Here is a 21,824-nt window from a genome sequence, read left to right on the forward strand (position 1 = left end):
GCAAGGTACTTGGTACCCAGTAAGAGTTCAGTAATTACTAGCATCAAAATCATCATCGTCACCACCATTACCATCACCACCACCATCATCACTGCTTCTATAGTTGAGGGCATTGCAACTCAATTCTACACTGCTACCTATATAGACTGTTTATTGCAAGGTCCTTGAGATAATATCTCCTGAAAGAGACTCAACTACACTTTAAAAACGGTTTCACCTGCATAAATCTTTTTTTTAAATTTTTATTTATTTATTTATTTTATTTATTTATTTATTTTTTTGAGACGGAGTCTCCCTCTGTTGCCCAGGCTGGAGTGCAGTGGCCGGATCTCAGCTCACTGCAAGCTCCACCTCCCGGGTTCACGCCATTCTCCTGCCTCAGCCTCCCGAGTAGCTGGGACTACAGGCGCCCGCCACTCAAGTAGCTGGGACTACAGGCGCCCGCCACCACGCCCGGCTAGTTTTTTGTATTTTTAGTAGAGATGGGGTTTCACCATGTTAGCCAGGATAGTCTCGATCTCCTGACCTCGTGATCCACCCGCCTCGGCCTCCCAAAGTGCTGGGATTACAGGCTTGAGCCACCGCGCCCGGCCTCAGTTTTTTGTATTTTTTAGTAGAGACGGGGTTTCACCGTGTTAGCCAGGATGGTCTCGATCTCCTGACCTCGTGATCCGCCTGTCTAGGCCTCCCAAAGTGCTGGGATTACAGGCTTGAGCCACCGCGCCCGGCCTCACCTGCATAAATCATACAAAACAAGTTATTTTACTTGCTGGTGAGTGGAGATCTGAGGGGAGGCTGAGAATCCTGGGACTATTACTACGAGACTTGAAGCAAGAAATCAAATCCGCAAGGGAGCAGTGAGGCTACAAAAAGGAGGTTTGTAAGGGGAGGGGTGAATTTGAAGACAACAAAAGATCCAAGAGAAGCTTAGCTGAAGGTCGGGTGATCTTCTTAACTATGGGCTTGGGGAGGGGTCCCTCTTTCACTTTACAAAGGGAAAACTGGGGTCCAGAAAGGAAAGGGTGTGGAGAGAGAACTATCCTTTCCAATCAGTCCCTTTCTTTTCCTACCAGACCATATAACAAGGTTGGCCTGATTGGCCAGTTTTTTTTTAATGACTGTGAGTGGCAGATTCTGACTGGTTGGCAGCCTCCCTGCACAGTGGTGACCAAGAAATGAAATTGATCTTTTCTTTCTTAGGATTGGTTAACAACCCTCAGGGGAGGCCAGAGACTCATTTTAATTGACTGGATAGGCTAGGAGAGAGGTTCAGCTTCTCTCTTATGGAAAGTCCAAGTGTCCTTTTCTACAAAGGTCACCAAGGAAGGGTTTTGATTGGTTTATATATGTTTCTTTGGACAAGAAGCCATAGCTTAGAGCAGAAAAATCAAGATAATCGTGCAGGCATGCCACAATGAGAAAGAGCCACAGAAAGAAACAGTAGTGATTTTAAAAACGAGAGACAGAGAGAGAGGGGGGCGGGGGGGGGGGGGAGAGACAGAGCACAGAGAAATGCAAAGAAAAGAAAGATATTGCTAGAGAGAAGAGGAAGGGTTTAAATGGCTTGATTTCCATTCCTGATGGCTTAAGATGAGGATACTTTATGATGTGTTTTGCTAGATGTACATGTTGCCAGCAAGTGGCATGGATAGAACAGCTGTCTTCCAGGCAGGAGACTGGGAGTCTAGTCCCAGCCCTGCTACTAAATAGTTGAATAGCTATGCAAGTTACTTCATCTCTCGAAGCTTCAGTTTCCTCATTTGGAAAAATCAGGGAGAGAAGTAGGTGATCTCTAAGATTCCATCCAGTGTTAACTTTCCAGGATTCTCTTTCTTTCTGCTAAACAGGCACTTTCCTGCAAGTTAAAGTGGAGCCTTTGCACTGCCAAAACTTCTTACATATTGAGCTTCTCTATTTATTTGTGATTGTTAATTTCAAGCTCCTGGGCTGTGATGGGCTGGTGGGAACTGACTGATAGATTTTCTACTTTTCCTTGCTAAATCAGTTCCCTAAGACATCAGGACTGTGAGACATAGGCAAACCTCCCTACTTCTAGAGAAAGAAAACAGTAGATAAAGGAAGGGAAAGGATCACTTGTATCCAGGCTTCTGAGGGAGGAATCAGTGGGAGAGATGGTGGCAGAGGGATGGCCAAAAAAGTTTTTGCTGGGGAAGAACTTCAACTTCCTTTGAATTTGTTTATTTTTAAATTATTTTTATTTTATTTTATTTTTTGGAGACAGGGTCTTGTTCTGTTGCCCAGGCTGGGGTGCAGTGATACGATCATGGTTCACTGCAGCCTTGACCTCCTGGGCTCAATTGATCCACCTGCCTCAGCCTCACAAGTAGCTGGGACTACAGGCATGCGCCACCATGCCGGTTAATTTTTGTATTTTTTGTAGAGATGGGGTTTCACTATGTTGTCCAGGCTGGCCTTGAACTCCTGAGCTCAAGCGATCTGCCTACCTCAACCTCCCAAAATTCTGGGATTACCGGCGTGAGCCACCATGCCTGGCCACAACCAATATTTATTGAGCATCTACTATGTGCAAAGTATTGTGCTACGTATTGTGAATGGGTATTAAAAAGGACAAAACATACTCCTTTGTCTTCATAAATTTAAAATCAGTAAGAGAGACATGTACACATATAACTATATTATGCAGCAGGATTTAATAGGCTATATGAGTAATAGGAGTTGTGAAAGCAGTATAACTTCCAGCTAGAATAGTCAAGAGGGCAATGTAATTAAAGTAGGTTTTTTCCTTTTAAGAAATTAGCTGGGCGTGGTGGCTCATGCCTGCAATCCCAGCACTTTGGGAAGCCGAGGCAGGGAGATTGCATGAGCCCAGGAGTTTGAGACCAGCCTGGGCAATATAGCGAGACCCCATTGCTACAAAAAATAAAAACAAAACGTTTGGAAAAAGAAAATTATGAAATATTTGATTCATACAAAATAATGCAAGTAATGTATATCCACTTATTCAACACATATATTTTGAGCATCTACTATGTGCTAGGCACTGTTTTTGGTGTTGGGGACACAGGCGTGAACAAAGCAAGACAACTTTTCCAGAACTGATATTTTATATAAACTATGAAGCTTAGTAATAAAAGGAACACCCATTAAACCACACCCTAATTTTTTTTGAGGGGGGATGGAGTTTTGCTCATGTTGCCCATGCTGGAGTGCAGTGGCATGATCTTGGCTCACTGCAACCTTAACCTCCTGGGTTCAAGCAATTCTCCTGCCTCAGCCTCCCAAGTAGCTGGGATTACAGGTGTGCACCACCACACCTGGCTAATTTCCTATTTTTAGAAGAGACGGAGTTTCACCATGTTTGTCAGGCTGGTCTCAAATTCCTGACCTTAGGTGATCCACCAGTCTTGGCCTCCCAAAGTGCTGGGATTACAGGCATGAGCCACTGTATGCAGCAGCATGCCCTAATTTAAGAAAAGAAAAAGAAAAAAGGCCAGGCATGGTAGCTCATGTCTGTAATCCGAGCACTTTGGCAGGCCAAGGCAGGCGTATCATTTGAGGTCAGGAGTTCAAAACCAGCCTGGCCAACGTGGTGAAACCCCATCTCTATTAAAAATACAAAAATTAGCTGGGCGTGGTGGTGGGCACCTGTAATTCCAGCTACTCAGGAGGCTGAGGCAGGAGAATTGTTTGAGCCTGGGAAGCGGAGGTTACAGTGAGCACAGACTGTTGTCACTGCACTCCAGCCTGGGTGATAGAGCAAGACTCCATCTCCAAAAAAAAAAAAAAAAAAATTACCAATACTACTGAAGGGCCCCATGTGGTTTCTCTTCTGTGCTAATCCCTGAATCTTGTATTTACCATGTCCTGGTTTTTATTTATTTATTTTTAACATGTATTATTTATTTTGTCCTTCCTTCTTTTTAAAAAAACATTCTAAGAGTGATATAATACTGTTTGTAGATATCTTTGACTTGCCCTTTTCATTCAACATTATGTTTTGTTCAACATTATTCAACATTATGTTTCATCTATGTTGATGTATGTAGTTGTAGTTTATTCATTTTCATTGATGTATAGTAACCCACCAATTTATTGACTAATTCTCTTGTTAATGAATATTTGGGCTTGTTTTCATCTTTTTGCAATTACAGACTATGCTGCCTGGAACATTTATGAACATGTCTCTGTACATGTGGGGAAGAATTTCTTCAGGGTATATGTATAAAAGGGAATTGTTTCCGGTAAGACAGGAAATAAAAAAAGAAAAATTTAAAAAAGGAAATTTCTGGGTTTTAAGATATGAATATCTTCAACTTTTCTAGAAAATCTCAGTTGGTTTTCTTTTTTTTTTTTTGAGCTGGAGTCTCACTCTGTCACCCAGGGTAGAGTGCTGTTGTGCAATCTTGGCTCACTGCAATCTCCGCCTCCTGGGTTCACGCCATTCTCCTGCCTCAGTCTCCAGAGTAGCTGGGACTACAGGCGCCCGCCACCACGCCTGGCTAATTTTGTGTGTGTGTGTGTGTGTGTGTGTGTGTGTGTGTGTGTGTTTTTAGTAGAGACAGGGTTTCACTGTGTTAGCCAGGATGGTCTCGATCTCCTGACCTCATGATCTGCCCGCCTTAGCCTCCCAAAGTGTTGGGATTACAGGCGTGAGCCACTGTGCCTGGCTCAATTTGTTTTCTAATACTTAAGTGCACCAAAGTATATAAGAGTTTCAGTTGCTACCCTATCCTTGCCAACACTTGGTATTTAGTCAGTTTGTTGGGTATAAAATGGAATTTTATGGCCGGGCGTGGTGTCTCATGCCTGTAATCCCAGCACTTTGGGAGGCCGAGGCAGGAGGATCACGAGGTCAGGAGATCAAGACCATCCTGGCCAATATGGTGAAACCCCATCTCTACTAAAAATACACAAATTAGCTGGATGTGGTGGCACACACCTATAAGAACACGCCACTGCACTCCAGCCTGGCGACAGATCGAGACTCCATATCAAAAAAAAAAAAAAAGGAATTTCATGGTGGTTTGAATTTATATTCCCCCTATTGTTGATGAGATTGAGTGGTTGAGTATCTTTTCATATATTTATTGGTCATTCATGTTCTGTCTTCTGCAAAATGCCTAGTCATGTATGTCTTTTGCCCATTTTCCTATTGGGTTATTTGTTATCTTCCTATTGATTTTTAGGAATTAACAAATATATGTCCTAGTACCGATCCTTTGTTAGTGGCAGTTTGTGGAGGGGTTGGAATTTTGGTAGAAGATCTAAGGATGGATGATTTCGGTTCTAGCTCAGTCTTTATTGAGTTGGATTAATTAATTCTTAATTCATTCATCAAATATTTATTGAATGTCTAGGCAGACATCATGCTAAATACTGAGAATACAAATATCTCCCACATTTGCGTATTCCTTACCACTTCCAAAATCTAATTTGGTCCAAACCACTGACATCTCTTGCTGGGCCACTACAGTACTTCCTAGCTGATCTCCTTGATTCCGATTTGGCCTGGCCACAGTCTATACTCCACAGAGTGAGTAGCTAAACTGGTCTTTTAAAGGATAGATCAGCTCGAGCCCATGAGTTTGAGGCTGTGGTGAGCTATGATTGCACTACTGCACTTCAGCCTGGGTAACAAAGCAACACTCTGCCTCTGAAAAATAAAAATTAGAGGAAAATATAGATTGGATCTTGCTACTTAAAACCTTCTAATAGTTTTATAGTACTTGTAGAAAAAATTCAAGGGTCCAGCTACAATAGGCTCTTACTGAACTTCAGATACAGCAAAGATTTTCTCACTCAGGACCCTTGCTACTCCCTCTGCCCAGAACCTTCTTCCCCCAGATTATGCCTTGGCTGACTCTCTCATTTCATTTAGGCCTCATCTCTGATATCTTCTCCTCAGAGAGGACTTACCTGACGCTCTCTAAATAGCCATCACCCTCTCTTCTTTATCCCTTTATACTTCCTTATTTTTCTTTTTAGCACTTATCATATGTAGTTTTATTTTTATTTTTATTTTTTAAAAAATTTATTTATTTATTTATATTTATTTATTTATTTTTGAGATGGAGTTTTGCTCTTGTTGCCCAGGCTCAAGTGCAATGGCACGATCTCGGCTCACTGCAACTTCCGCCTCCCAGGGTCAAGCGATTCTCAAGCCTCAGCCGAGAAGCTGGGATTACAGGCATGCACCACCATGCCCGGCTAATTTTGTGTTTTTAGTAGAGATGGGGTTTCACCATGTTAGCCAGGCGGGTCTCAAACTCCTGACCTCAGGCGATCTGCCCGCCTTGGCCTCCCAAAGTACTGGGATTACAGGCTTGAGCCACCCCACTGGCCTATTTTTACTTTTTATTGCTTTTACCCCACTAGAAGATAAGCTTCCCTAAGGCAGGGACATTGTTCATCACTGTATCCCCAGCATTTAGAATAGTACCTGGCACATACTAGGCTCTCAACAGAAATTTTGTGAATGATTGAACAGTGAATAAGATAGAGTCCTTGCCCTTAACAACTTTATAGTCTAACAGGTGATACATAGGATTATTAAATAAAAGGCAAATAATTTCAACACAGAACAATAGTACTATAAAAGGGGTAAGCAGTGGGTGCCATGGAAATACATAGGATGGACATGCATCACAGTGCTGAGAAGGAGTAGTCAAGGAAGCCTTCCAGAAGGAGGTGACATTTCTGAGATGCCTAAAAAAACTGTATAGGGAGGAAATGGAAGGATGTTCCATGGAGTAGCAGCAATAAGTACAGAGGCTTGGAAATGAGGGATTAAGTGTCTCTTCAACAGAGGGCAAGTAATTCAGTGTGGCCAGAATGAACAGTTGTGGTGTGGCAGGATGCAAAGAGATGAGACTAGTTGTTGGTGGGTAGATCCTGAAGGATCTTGAGCATCAAGCTAAGGCATTTGGATTTTATCCAGAAAGCAACAAGGAGTCATTTAAGCAGGAGAGTGAGAGGCTCAGGTTTGCATTTTAAAAAGATCATTCTAGCTCTAGTGTGGAGGACTGATGAGAAAGGGCAGGGCTGGCAGCACAGAGAGCAAAAAGGAGACTGTTGTCAAAATCCAGGTGGGAGATGGGGATAGCTTAAGCTTGGGGGTGATAGTGGGAATGGTGAGAAGTAGGCAGAGCTCAGAGAGCTTTCAAAGGAAGACCTGACAGGCCTCAGTGATTGACTGGTGTAGGAGATAAAGGAGAAGGGAGAGGTGAAGATGGCGCTCAGTTTTCTGGCCTGGGTCACCGAGTGGTGCCATTCTGTGACTCTCTCCCAAGCCTAATCCATCTCCACATTCGAGGAACCACCTCCCCAGGCTTCACAACCTAGGAGCCTACCCCTAAGGCTAACCTTCCTCTAAACTTGGTCTTGTAACCAATTACCCTGCATTCGTTTAACCTTTTCTTTGGGCTCTATTCCCTCTATTTTCTTCCCACTAAATGAAATGGAAACTTCTCTCTAGATACCTTTGGTTCTGTTCTTATTTTTCCAACCTTACCTGAATCACTAGGCCCTCATGTATTTGATTAAAGCTCATCAAAGAGCAAGAATCTTCCACAATATCTCTCCATAGAGGCTAAAACAGGGTTGTAGCTCAAGGGAGCCACTGTTGAGTACCATAAGCAGCCTGAAGACTCCTAGACATACAGGACAGAAGAGTGGCAGGACAGACAGTAAAATGACTACAGGTGGCCGGGTACAGTGGCTCACGCCTGTAATCCCAGCACTTTGGAAGGCCAAGGTGGGTAGATCACTTGAGGCCGGGAGTTCGAGACCAGCCTGGCCAGCATGATAAAATCCTGTCTCTACTAAAAGTACAAAAATGAGCTGGGTGTGGTGGCGTGTGCCTGGAGTAGCTGGTGGCCCAGCTATTCAGGAGGCTGAGGCAGGAGAATTATTTGAACCCGGGAGGCAGAGGTTGCAGTGAGCTGAGATTGCACCATTGCACTCCAGCCTGGGTGACAGAGTGAGACCCTGTCTCAAGAAGAAAAAAAAAAAATGACTACAAGCATGCACTGTAAGTTAGTTACATCCTCTTTAGGTGGGGAATAGCAGGAGAAGTCACGGCAACCATGGAAGGGCAAGGGTGAGAAATCAGCACCCCCTTTTATAATAAGCTGAAAAGTTTCCGATGAAAAGGTGAATTTGGCAAGCTGTGAGAATGAAGAGAGGAATTGCTGGTGGGCAAGTCTGTGGGCTTTCTAGCCATGAAGAACAGAATGGGAAGGGCAGAAGGAAGAATCAGAGTGCTGTAGTGAGATGAGTGAACCCACCTCTAGTATTTGTGGGGCTTGCGGCAAGAGAAAAATTTAGGCCCCGATACTGAATATCTAAATATGTAAAAGTTATAAATCAAAGCTAAGAAACCATTAAGTAAACATGTCCTACCCTCTTATCTTGACAAATGTATCAATATCAACTGGAAGGTTTATATTTAGAATTCTGGAATTCCTTCAAGCCCCTGTCTGTTTCATGTTCTCTTTCCATTCATAGCTTTGTCTCACTGCCGAAGGGGCCTCACGCAAAACTGTGTGCTCAGTAAGGCCATACATCTAAACTCCATCTGCACTACAGGCCAACAGGACTAAGAATGTGCCCCCAGTAGCTCAGTCTGTGCTCTCAAGAGATCAGCCCCCAGGAAGAGGCTGTGGGCTGTGGCCTTCCAAGGGGCTGCTCTGCTCAACAGGGGATTCTGGTAACTGGAGCATGGTCTAGGAGTGGGGAGAAACGAGCTCTGGGTAGACACATCCACTTGACCTTAAGTTATCCTCCTTCTGGAGGAGGATGAGGCCGTCTTTAAAAATACAGGCACCAAAGATAAAATCCCTCTGGCCAAGTCTAAAGGCATGGACTCCGAAATCATATACAGCTAGTTCAAATTCCTATTGTAATATTTCTTTATTCTTCTTTGAACTTGAGGAGGCTCTTTGAGGCTCCGTTTTCTTACTCCTAAAATGGGGATAATAATAACTACCTTACAGGGTTATTGTGAGAATTAAGCCAATGGTGTGCAAAGCACTTGGTATTTAATAACCACTACTCAGTTCACATTGTTTTTCTTCCCACTCACTGCCATGCTTCCCTTAAAGTAACCATGGAGGCTGGGGAAAAAAATTATGTTTTTTTTTTTTTTGTAAGGCTATCTGGCAGAAATGAGTCTAAGAAAAAGGAGTTTATAAAGAAGACAGTAATAATCTAGGCAGTAATAATCCCAGCCCAGCCTGGAATCATGTGGGAGAAAGAGGGAGAGTAAGTTATTTTGCATGCAGATAAATGAGAAGTGGTAATGGTGTAATTGCTTTTACAATCTGTTTGTTTTGCTGAGGGTAGCAGCTGGTTACTGTTTTGATTCTTGGTTTTCATGTTAAGACAGAGGGAGAAAAGGTGTGAATAATCCAAAATAAAAGAAAAGCCAAACACCGTTCCTTGGTGACTAGGAACACAATCAGAGAAACACATGGTTGCAAACACATATGTATTCTGTCTTTTATTTTATTTTATTTTATTTATTTATTTATTTTTGAGATGGAGTCTCACTCTGTCACCCAGGCTGGAGTGCAGTGGCGTGATCTTGGCTCATTGCAACCTCTGTCTCCTGGGTTCACGCAATTCTCCTGTCTTAGTCTCCCAAGTAGTTGGGACTACAGAAGCATGCCATCACGCCTGGCTAATTTTTGTATTTTTAGTAGAGATGGGGTTTCACTGTATTGGTCAGGCTCGTCTTGAACTCCTGAACTCAGGTGATCCACCTGCCTCGGCCTCCCAAAGTGCTGGAATTACAGGTGTGAGCCACCGTGCCCGGCCCTTATTTATTTATTTTAAGACAGGGTCTCACTCTGTCATCCTGGTTGGAGTGTAGTGACACGATCTCAGCTCACTGTAACCTTCGCCATCTGGGCTCAAGCTATCCTCCCACCTCAGCCTCCAAGTAGCTGCACCACCATACCTGACTAATTTTTAAAGTTTTTTGTAGAGACAGGGTTTCACCATGTTGCCCAGGCTGGTTTTGAACTCCTGGGCTCAAACGATTGGCCTGCCTTGGCCTCCCAAAGTGCTGGGATTACAGGCATGAGCCACTGTGTCCAACCTGTATTCTGTCTTTTAAACACAGGCACTGAACCTCTGATTAAGTTGGTTTAATCACTGTCCCTGAACATGTATAGATTCTTACCACATGCTGTCACTCTTGCTCAGCTTGCAGCTGGATGTCTTCTCCCTCCTTCTCAGTCATTCCAAATTCTATTCTTCTTCTTCTTGTTGTTGTTTTGAGATGAAGTCTTGCTGTGTTGCCCAGGCTGGAGTGCAGTGGTGTAATCTCTGCTCACTGCAACCTCCACTTCTGGGTTCAAGCAATTTTCCTACCTCAGCCTCCCTAGTAGCTGGGATTACAGGCACATGCCACAATGCCCGGCTAATTTTTGTATTTTTAATAGAGATGGGGTTTCGCCATATTGGCCAGGCTGGTCTCGAACTCCTGACCTCAGGTGATCCACCTGCCTTAGCCTTCCAAAGTGCTGGGATTACAGGCGTGAGCCACCGTACCCAACCCCAAATTCTTTTTTTTTTCTTTTTCTTTGAGATGGAGTTTCGCTCTTGTTTCCCAAGCTGGAGTGCAATGGCGTGTTCTCGGCTCATCACAACCTCTGTCTCGCAGGTTCAAGAGATTCTCCTGCCTCAGCCTCCTGAGCAGCTGGGATTACAGGCACAGGCCACCATGCCTGGCTAATTTTTGTATTTTTAGTAGAGATGGGGTTTCTCCATGTTGGTCAGGCTGGTCTCGAACTCCTGACCTCAGGTGATCCACCTGCCTCAGCCTCCCAAAGTGCTGGGATTACAGGTGTGAGCCACTGCGCCTGGCCACCCAACCCCAAATTCTACTCTTTATTTGAGGCCCACTCCTTCCATGTTAGCATTCTGCCTGCCCTCCACCCTTACCTTGAGCTCTTCCTAGTCTATGTCACCTGGAACTTACTTATGTCTTAGTATGTTCACTCTCTTGTATTGTTCTGTTTCTCTTACATGTGTGCAAGTCTTGCCTCCCCAACTAGAATTTTAGCTTATGAAGGGCAGGAACTATAATTCTTATTCTCTAAAATTTCCCATGGTTTCTGTGTATTTGTTCAACATACATGTATTAAGTTCTCATGTGCAGCCAGGCGTAGTGGCTCATGCATGTAATCCTAGCACTTTGGGAGGCTGAGGCAAGAGGATCACTTGAGGCCAGGAGTTTGAGACCAGCCCGCACAACATAGCAGGATCCTGTCTCTATTATATTAAAAAAAAAATTATGTGCTTGAACTGTGCTAGGTGCTAGGGATACGAAGGTTTTAATGGGGCAGGGCATGGTGGCTCATACCTGTAATCCCAGCACTTTGGGAGGCCAAGGTGGGAGGATTACTTGAGCCCAGGAGTTTGAGACCAACCTGGACAACATAGTAAGACCCTGTCTCTATTTTTAAAATAATTTAAATTAAAAGTTAAAAAAAAATATATATATGTGTCACTGGAGTAGCTAATAATGTAATTTGATAACTGCCTATAAAAGTATTGAGCACATAATGGTATTTCACTACAGGTTTGATGGATTGACAAATCATGCTGCTTTTCCAATAGGCATTCAATGAATGGAAATTAATTAATGAGACAACTGAATTACAAGCTACTAATATGGCTGTTCCAGGTGTACCTCTCCTGTATGAGCCTAGATCTAGCTGTCTTAACGGTGTAAGAATGATTTGAGAGGAGAAGTGGTCTTTAGAGTCACCAAGGCAGAGAGTCTACTGTCTTTTCAAGGCAGTGCTAACTCCTTTCCTTAGGTCCTCGTGATTAAATCAGAAGCATTTTACAGGCATGGTGAATACCTTTTGCCAATTGTGTCATTCAGGTTGGTCGATTATGAGAACTATGTTCATCATCATAATAAAAACAGCTATAATTGAATACTTACTGTGTGTTAGACATTGTGCTGATTTCTTTTCTCTCCCTCCCCTCCCTCCCTTCTCTCTCTTTCTCGCTTTCTTTCTTTCCTTCCCCCTTCCCTTCCCTTCCCTTCCCTTCCCTTCCCTTCCCTTCCCTTCCCTTCCCTCCCCTCCCCTCCCCTCCCCTCCCCTCCCCTCCCTTCCCTTCCCTTCCCTTCCCTTCCTTCCTTTCTCTTTCTCTCTTTCTTTATTTCTGTTTCTCTCTTTCTCTCTTTCTTTCTTTCATCTGTCTTTCTTGTCTCTCTCTCTCTCTCTCTCTCTCTTTCTTTCTTTTTGATAGAGTCTCGCTCTGTCACCCAGGCTGGAGTGCAGTGGCGCCATCTCAGCTCACTGCAACCTCTGCCTCCGGGTTCAAGTGATTCTCCTACCTCAGCCTCCTGAGAAGCTGGGATTACAGGTGCGCGCTACCACACCTGGCTAATTTTTGTATTTTTAGTAGAGACAGGGTTTTACCATGTTGGCCAGGCTGGTCTTAGACTCCTGACCTCAGGTGATCTTCCTGCCTTGGCCTCTCAAAGTGCTGGGATTACAGGTGTGAGCCACTGAGCCCAGCCTGATTTCTTTGCATTAATTATCTAAATCCTAATCATAACCCTGTGAAGTGGAAACTATTATCATCCCTACTTTACAGAAGCGGGAACTAAGACACAGCTAGTAAGTAGGAGAAGCTGTATTTGAACCCAGGAAGTGTGATTCCATACTATGCTGTCTATAGAAGAAACTGGGAGAGTGGAGAAGTGAGTTTTTTTTTTTTTTTTTTTTTTTTTTTGAGACGGAGTCTCGCTGTGTGGCCCAGGCTAGAGTGCAGTGGCCCAATCTCGGCTCACTGCAAGCTCCACCTCCCGGGTTCGCCATTCTCCCGCCTCAGCCTCCGAGTAGCTGGGACTACAGGCGTCCGCCACCACGCCCGGCTAGTTTTTTGTATTTTTTTAGTAGAGACGGGGTTTCACCATGTTAGCCAGGATGGTCTCGATCTCCTGACCTCGTGATCCACCCGCCTCGGCCTCCCAAAGTGCTGGGATTACAGGCTTGAGCCACTGCGCCCGGCCAAGAAGTGAGTTTTTGAGGTGGCCCTGCCATTCACTCACTGTGTGAGCTGCAGAAGTCATTTCAGCTCTCAGGTCTTCAGCCCCTTCTGATCACATAGGGACAGCCCCAGACCTAAAGTTAATTCTTCTGGATCCAAGGCCAGTGCTCTTTCCACCAGTCCCAGCTGCCTAAATCTGGTGGTGATTATGTCGTCTTTCTTTTCTCTTTTCTTTCTTTTTTTTTTTTACATGAACAATTATACTGCAGAAAAATCTCATCTTTCATCTCTCTGTGGTATCAGGGGCAGCCTGTAGTATTGCCATTTACAAGATGGGTGTCGTTTTTCTTTGAGATGGAGTCTTGCTCTGTTGCCTAGGCTGGAGTGCAGTGGTGCGATCTCAGCTCACTGCAACCTTCTCCTCCCAGGTTCAAGTGGTTCTTCTGCGTCAGCCTGCTGAGTAGCTGGGACTACAGGGATATGCCACCATGCCTGGCTAATTTTTATATATTTAGTGGAGAAGGGGTTTCACCATGTTGGCCAGGCTGGTCTTGAACTTCTGACCTCAAGTGATCTGCCCACTTCAGCCTCCGAAAGTATTGGGATTACAGGCGTGAGCCACCGCACCTGGCCAGATGTCCTTGTTTTGAGAGATTAAGTATGAAGACTTCGATGGCTTCATGAAAGGCTTGGCTGATGGGGAGTATAGAGAGAGCTGCAGAAGAAGGACCCCTGATGCTAATTTCTTTCTATGACACCATTCCTCAATTCCTAGGTTTATTACTTAATTATTATTATTATTATAGAGACAGGCTCTCGTTCTGTTGCCTAGGCTGGAGTGCAGTGGTGCCATCATAACTCACTGCAGCCTCTACCCCCTGAGCTCAAGCCATCCTCCCACCTCAGCTTCCCAAATAGCTAGGAATACAGGCATGCAACACTGATATGGTTTGGCTCTGTGTCCCCACTCAAATTTCATCTGTAATTGTAATCCCCATGGAGGGACCTGGTGGGAGGTGATTGGATTATGGAGGGGGGGCAGTTTCCCCCATGCCATTCTTGTGATAGTGAGTTCTCATAAGATGTAATGATTTAAAATGTGTGGCTTTCTTCACTCTCTCTATCTCCTGCTGCCGTGTAAGACATGCCTTGCTTCCTCTTCACCTTCTACCATGATTATGTTTCCTGAGGCCTCCCCAGCCATGCAGAACTGTGAGTCAAATAAACCTCTTCTGTTTATAAATTACCCAGTCTCAGGTACTTCTTTATAGCAGTGTGAAAATGGACTAATATAACAACCATGCATGGTTAATTTTTTATTTTAGTAAAAGGTCTTGCTATATTGTCCAGGCTTGTCTCAAACTCCTAGGCTCAAATGATCCTCCTGCCTTAGCTTCCCAAAGTGCTGGAATTACAGGCGGGAGCCACTGTACCTGTCCCATTTCTAGGTTTGTATATATACTTTCATGGTTCTAAAGGTATGTCAGCACAATGTCTAGGTTTAAATGAGAACATTTCCCAGTATACAGAATGCTTGCTATCAAGAGTTCATTCACAGAGCATATAACCAAAACCAGGCTATGACTAAAAGGCAGGGGGTGGGTCCATTTTTTTTTTTTTTTTCCCCAGAGACTTGGTCTCACTCTGTTGCCCAGGCTGAAGTGTAGTAGCACAATCATAGATCACTGCAACCTTGAATTCCTGGGCTCAAGCGATCTTCCTGCCTCAGCTCCCTAGTAGCTAGAACTACTAGAGATGAGGGGTCTAACTGTGTTGCCCAGGCTGGTCTCAAACTCATGGCCTCAAACCATCTTCTGGATTTGGTCTCCCAAAGTGCTGGGATTATAAGTGTGAGCCACTGTGCCTGGCCTTTATTTTTTATTATTTTTATTTTTATTTTTATTTTGAGGTGTCTGCTATCCACAGACCCCTTCCTCCACAGGCACTCTTCCCAGCTCTCCCTCTATCGTCTCCTCTATAGGTCTCCTTCTGTTGCCCAGGCTGGAGTACAGTGGCACAATCATGACTCATTGTAGCCTTGACCTACTGGGCTCAAGTGATCCTTCCACCTTAGCCTTCCAAGCAGCAGGGACTACAGGTGTGTGCCATCATGCCCAGCTAATTGTTTTATTTTATAGAGATAGGATCTTGCTATGTTGCCCAGGCTGGTCTTGAACTCCTGGCCTCAAGTGATCCTCCTGCCTTGTTTTCCCAAAGTACTGGGATTACAGGTGTGAGCCACCATGCCCAGTCCCCAATTCCTTTTTGACTGGATAGTTGGATCAATGCCATTAACAGACTGAGACCAAGTAACAAGAAAGAACAGGCAAAGGCTGACTTCTTTGAGGAGCTTCCACATAGAAACCAAAGCTGCTTAAATCTTCCATTTTGTCCTTTCATAGATGGGATTTTGCCTCCCACATATGGAGACAAAGGATGATAATTTTATTTATTTATTTATTTTTTAAACAGAGTCTCACCCTGTCACCCAGGCTGGAGTGCAAAGGCGCGATCTCGACTCACTGCAACCTCTGCCTCCCAAGGTTCAAGCGATTCTCCTGCCTTAGCCTCCCAAGTAGCTGGGACTACAGGCACGCACCACCATGCCCAGCTAATTTTTGTAATTTAGTAGAGACAGGGTTTCAACATGTTGGCCAGTTTTGTCTTGAACTCTTGACCTTTTGATCTGCTTGTCTCAGCCTCCCAAAGTGCTGGGATTATAGGTGTGAGCTACGGCGCCTGGCCAGGATGATAATTATCTGAACAAGTGAGCATGTTTGACTGGCTTCAGCCAGTGTTTTAAATTGTTGTGCTTAGGACAGGCGCGGTGTCTCATGCCTGTAGTCCCAGCACTTGGGAGGCTGAGGCAGGTGGATCACTTGAAGTCAGGAGTTTGAGACCAGCCTGGCCAAAATGGCAAAACCCCGTCTCTACTAAAAATAGAAAAATTAGCCGGGTGTGGTGGCAGGCGCCTGTAATCCCAGCTACTCGGGAGGCTGAGGCAGGAGAATCACTTGAACCCAGGAGGCAGAGCTTGCAGCGAGCCGAGATTGCGCCATTGCACTCCAGCCTGGGCAACAGCGAGACTCCGTCTCAAAAAAAAAAAAAAAAAAAAAAAATTGTTGTGCTCAAATAAAAATGGGTTTGCTATACTACTCATGTTGTTATTTGACTCAGCTCTCCCTCCTTGGTTTCCCTTGCCTGTGTGTCAAGGGTAGCTGTGTGTTTTGTTCTCACCATGTATTTAAGGAAAATACCTTTACAAATATATTACATACTCATGCACACTGATCCCAAACCGCTGGTCCCCAGGCCCTCAGCTGCAGGCTGATGTAGAAGTAGGTGCTTCAGAATTTTGGCCTAGGGCAGACTGGCTGCAGCCTCCACTGAGGTGCCTGCCGGTGTCCTTCTGTAGGGCTTCTTTACCACAAGGCAGCCTGGCAGGACATCCTTTGTTTCTCTGCCCTCATCACCTTCCCTGGCTTCCAATTTCATCTTGTCATTTTTCAGAATCATTTACATGGTTCTCCTGTATGCTTTTTTTTTTTTTTAAACCTTCTCCATTCCTGCATAAAATTCTATAGAGACCAGGGAGAGAAACCCACCATCTTTCTCTCTCTCCCCATTAACCCCTTTCTCTCTGTCATGTACACACACAATAGCAGGCAGACTCCCCTAACCTTGCCATGCTCCCAAATAGCAAATCAAGATCACTCCCCTTTTAGGAGACAGGTCCATCCTTTTGGTGGATTCACCCCAGGTTGCTGAAGGGCCGAAATTCTGAAGCATCTACTTCCATGTTAGGCTGCAGCTGAGGGCCTGGGGACCAAATGTTTGGCGTCAGTGTGCATGTGTATATCATGTTTTTGTAAAGGTATTTTCCTTAAGCAGAAGGTAGCTTCGATTGTAGGTTAGAATTCTAAGCATGAGTGGGAGGGGAAGTTGGGGGGTGAGGAAAAAAGTCCTGTTCTGACCTTTGCGGATGGGGATTCCAAGAGAAGTCTTGGTCCTTGCTTTTCTGGGAACCCTCGGTCTTTATGGGGGAAAATTCCGGGGCAGATGGGGTAAAACAGAGGGAACAATGCACTTCTTCACAAACCAACATATAAACACTTGCAAGTGAATTCACGCAGGGACATTCATCAGCTTCAAAAGGAGAGCGGAATTGGGAAAGACGTAGGCAGAATTGAGAGAGTAGAGTTTGGGAAAGCTTCTCGATGAGAGCGGTGCCTGGAGAGGTGGGTTGGGAACCGTCGCTGAGAATAAGGCACAGGTCAGCCGCCTTTCCGGGGGTCTTCTCCTCGCAAACCCCAAGCCGAGGCGAGCTGGATGAAGCGCTCCCTAGGCAGGCCGGGCTCTCCGCTTCCCTCCATCACCTGACCCCGCCGGCTCTCGCAGACTCCTTTCTCCACACCCAGTCCTCCCGGCTCTCCCTCTATAATCTCCTGACATCTCTTCAAATCCAATTATTGAATTAATTGACGTGCGAACCCAGAGGTAAACAGAAAGGGGCGGCAAACACCGGGCGGCTCAGATTTATCCTCCGGCCTCCGCAGGGCCCGGCCCGACGAGATTTACTGGGCCTCGAACACGGCGACAGTTCAAACCTTTGATTAATCATGTTTTTGTGCCGGCCCCATAATTTAGTTGCTCTTTTTCCCTCCCTGCCTTTTTTTTTTATCAGTGGAAACAGAGACCGAGTCCTCATCAGCTTCAATTACAAATATTAAGGCTCCGGACAGCACTTTGACAGAGAGGCGGCCAGCCCCCCACTTCGTCCCGCCCCCCTAAATCATCTCCGAATTAACATCACAATCGGCGGCTGGCGCGCGTTCAGATTTAAATGGTGGCATATTGTTCGCGGACGGTCTAGTTCAGACCCGCGCGCTCGCAGCTCCCGCGGCGGGCCCCGCCTCTGCCCCCACAGGACCCTGCGGCCTCCCGGGAGGCTGTGACTCAGGAGCCGCAGGAGGCTCCAGGCCCTGTCTCCAGCAGGGGGCTGCAGGCAAGGGCGCGCTGGGGCGGGGCGGGTGGGATGCAGAGAGGGGTCGGGTGTGGGGCGAGTTGGGCAGAGGGAGAGGAACCGCAGATGCCGGGTGGCAGGAAAGGGGCTGGGGCTGCAGGGAGACAGGTGGATTTGGTCGGGGTTGGGAATTAGGAGGAAAGGACCGGCTGTCTGCAAATTAGGTGCAAACGACGGCTCAGAATGAGCGAGTTTGGGAATGCCACTACACAGACCTTTGGATTTAGGATTTTGACCCCTCGCTGGATCTGGAGGGCACCCTTGGGTGGAGAGGCCAGGAGGTAGGGAAATCTCTTGCTCCTTGAGTCATGCGATTATGAAGGAAGAGTGTGGAGCAAGATTTCTCCATTTCCTGAGAATATTAGAGAAAATTGGTCTTAAACCACAGCCAGAAGGCTTGAAGATAGTCTTCTGGAAGACCTGGGGTGAGGATGAAATACCCCCCAGCTCCGGCCTCCGGGGGGCTTTCAGACTAGAAGGCCCTCGAAATAGCCAGATTTTTTGAAAGGCTTTTGGGGGGACATATATAACTGTTGGGCTCTGTCCCACTCAAGAGAAGGAGAAAAGGGAGAGTCATTCCCCTGACCCCATCAATCCTTTGAGAATGAAGGAGCCCAGGAGGAAACATGTCAATCCAGGACTCTAGGTTTCCAGATATTTTCCTATTCACCTGTCTGTTCCTTCTTGTCCGCATCAATCTCCAGGACCCGATTTCTGCCTAGCAACATCACAACCAATCAAGATGCAATTAAACCTGTCAGTTCGGCTCATCCTTAACTGGGATTGGCTACTTGCTGTATGCGTATCCCAAGTTTTCATTGGCTGACGGCCACCTGTATGGAAATGAGAATTACCCCGGACTCTCAGGCCCTTCTCAGCAGTGCGGACCTGTGGCTTGGTTCGCTGAAACCTGCAAGGTCGGAGCCGAAACTCCTGGGTTTGCTTGTTGTCCTGTCTTCTCTTCCTCAAAGGAGATCTCTTGAACATTCCCTTTTCCCTCTGCGCCCCTGCCTAAGGCCTAGTCTGAAAGAAATCCGACCAAATAACCAGAAATAATGCGGATTTGCACGCTTTCTGCATCTTATTTGCACTCTCTAGGTTCAAGGTCAAGATTTTGCCCCTTCCCTCTAATGCTGCCAGTGTTCTAGCCCCTTTCTTACACGTCCATTTAAGGGGCGGCTTCTCTCCGTGTGAAGTTCCTGCGTCCCTGCCTCGGGTTTGCCAAAACCCTCCCTTCCGGCTCAGCTTCCTTAATTCCCGACCGCCCCCTCCTCCATTTCAAGATCCAGGCATCTCGCACAACAATCCAGTCTAGGAGGGAGTTAGAGGGGGAGGAGGACCCCCCCTCAAAAAAAACCCCTCCATCCTCTCTCCCCATCCATTTTCTCCGAGGGAGCCGAGTTTGACAGCGAATTCATTCCGAGCGGGGAGGGTGATTTATTCTTCAAATATACCGACAAGTGCGGGCATGATGGAGCCCATTAAAATGTTGGGAGATTGTTTTTATGATTGAAGTCTGTATTACTCCAACCATAAAGAAAGAGAGCAAGGAGTCATTAGCATTTTCATGATGGTGTATTTCTGCTTGTCTCCGCGCCATCACTCATCTTTACTGCCCGTCCCTTTGCTCTCGCGCTGCTACAACGAGGAGAGACTGCAGCCTGAGTTGGGGCTGGGGTGGGGGGAGATGGGGGCTAGAGATCCGCGCCCCCCACGCCGCTCTGCCCTTCACGCCCAATCCTCACCCTCCCTGGGACGCAGATCGAGGGTGAGAGGCTGGACACAGACGTAGTGCCTCAGCTTCCTTCTGCGGCTCCTCCTGCCCCTGAAGTGTGGGAGCAGGGGGTCCTGCCCAAATGGTGCTTGGAGATCTGAGCACGGTGGGGTTGCGGGAGGGGTTACACCCCTTCCTTTCTCCGGCTCTTCACTTCCTGACCTACACTGAGAGCTCTTCAGGGTTATCCACATAGGAGTAAATTCATGAATTCCTGGCTGAGTGCCTTGGGCTGGAGACATGAGTGTAGGAGAGGGCAAGAGGGAGGAGACCCCAAATTCTTGGGTTTGGAAAACTGGGTTGGCAGGAAGTTGGGAGCCTGGACGTTTGGTTTCTGTCTCTGCGATCCCCTAAAGGGCCCTTTGACCTTGCTCCGGGATAAGTTCGAGCCTCCAGTCTCCACCCTGATTCCCCAGCTCCTGCTCCCTACTAATTCCCTAAATCCTTGACTCTTTCTACACAGTCATTTACAACCAGACCCTTCAGTGTTCCAAGGAACTAATTTACACCCTCCATGGAAATAATGGAGATCAAAATAGTTACTGTCAAGGAATGAGCTTGGAGACAGTTGGCTATGGGTAAAACACTGCCTCCAGATGCCGGAGGATTGTTGGAGTCACCTGTCCTCATCTCTGTCGTCGTCGTCTTCTTCTTCTTCTTTCTCCTTCCTTTTTTTTTTTTTTTTTTTTTTTTGAGACGGAGTCTCACTCTGTCGCCCAGGCTGGAATGCATTGGCGCAATCTCGGCTCACTGCAACCTCCGTCTCCCAGGTTCAAGTGATTCTCCTGCCTCAGCCCCCTGAGTAGCTGGGATTACAGGTGCATGGCGCCATGCCTGGCTAATTTGTGTGTGTGTGTGTGTGTGTGTGTATGTGTATTTTTAGTAGAGATTGGGTTTCACCATATTGACCAGACTGGTCTCGAACTCCTGACCTCAAGTGATCCACCCGCTTTGGTCTCCCAAAGTGCTGAGATTACAGGTGTGAGCCACTGCACTTGGCCTCATCTCTGTCTTCTGATAAGACACTAACATATAGAAACAGTCACTCCAGGTTGGCCACAGCCTGCCTGCATATCCTATTGCCCCCTATTTGAGTGGGGGTTGGTTGGCATATAGGCTAGGTTAAAGGGTGATGGAGAAGAGGAGATAGAAGTAAAGGTGGTGAAGTGCAAGTGGTAGCTAGGAAGACATTAATAGTGATAATAACAATTAGTGGACTCCCTTTATTTTATTTTATTTTATTTTATTTTGAGATAGAGTCTCACTCTATTGCCCAGGCTGGATCAGGGCTCACTGCAGCCTTGACCTCCCAGGCTCAAGAAATCCTCCTGCCTCAGCCCCCGGAGCAGGGGCATCCACAGGTGCATGCCATCACACCTGACTAATTGTGCTTTCCCATTGATGCCTCACAACAACCTGAGAGGTAGATTTCATGTCCTCCATTTCACAGAATAAGAAACCAAAGCTCAGGTTTGGAGATACCCAAGGACACTTAGGTGGTAAACAGAAGAATCAAGATCTGGACCTGGACTGTCTTCATCACCTGAAGCTACCTGAGAAGGAGTTCAGGGTCTCTAAAGTAGAAGCCAGAATGACTGATAGCTCCATATACTTCATCTGGGTTGATAAGAAAGTGAGGAAGTCTGTCTGGTAAGAGCTTAAGAATTCGGAGAGAAATTTTACTAGAAATATTTATCTTGTGGTGATTGGGTCTAGGTAGTTGGGTAGTTACTACCATTGCTGGGATCTACCTCTCTCTAATCACTTAGTGAACATTTATTAAGCATCTACTATGTGTCTTCTTTTGATTGACCCCACCCTCCCTTTTCTCCACTTCCCCTACTGAGATGGGTACCTAATAGAACTCTCAGGTCCTGGGCAGGGGTAGAGGCCCAGGAGAAAAGGGAGGCATGGAGGTGAGAGCCCCCGTATAGCCTGCACAGTGCCCAGAGGCGGCTGCAGCGGCGGCTCCAGATTTATAGCTGCCCCGGTACGGATGCAATAAAAGCAAACGATCCTTTTCTGTAC

The 21,824-nt window shown here is 46.1% G+C and overlaps 1 protein-coding gene across 4 annotated transcripts in view; it reads right to left on the reverse strand.

The window, feature by feature from the left end:
* The window catches only part of ATP5MC2 (ATP synthase membrane subunit c locus 2), a 494,192-nt gene that overhangs the window by 13,524 nt on the left and 458,844 nt on the right, over positions 1–21,824 (reverse strand). The window lies entirely within an intron of this gene.

This window comes from Macaca mulatta, chromosome 11, assembly GCF_049350105.2.
Source record: "Macaca mulatta isolate MMU2019108-1 chromosome 11, T2T-MMU8v2.0, whole genome shotgun sequence".
Classification (NCBI taxonomy): Eukaryota; Metazoa; Chordata; class Mammalia; order Primates; family Cercopithecidae; genus Macaca; species Macaca mulatta.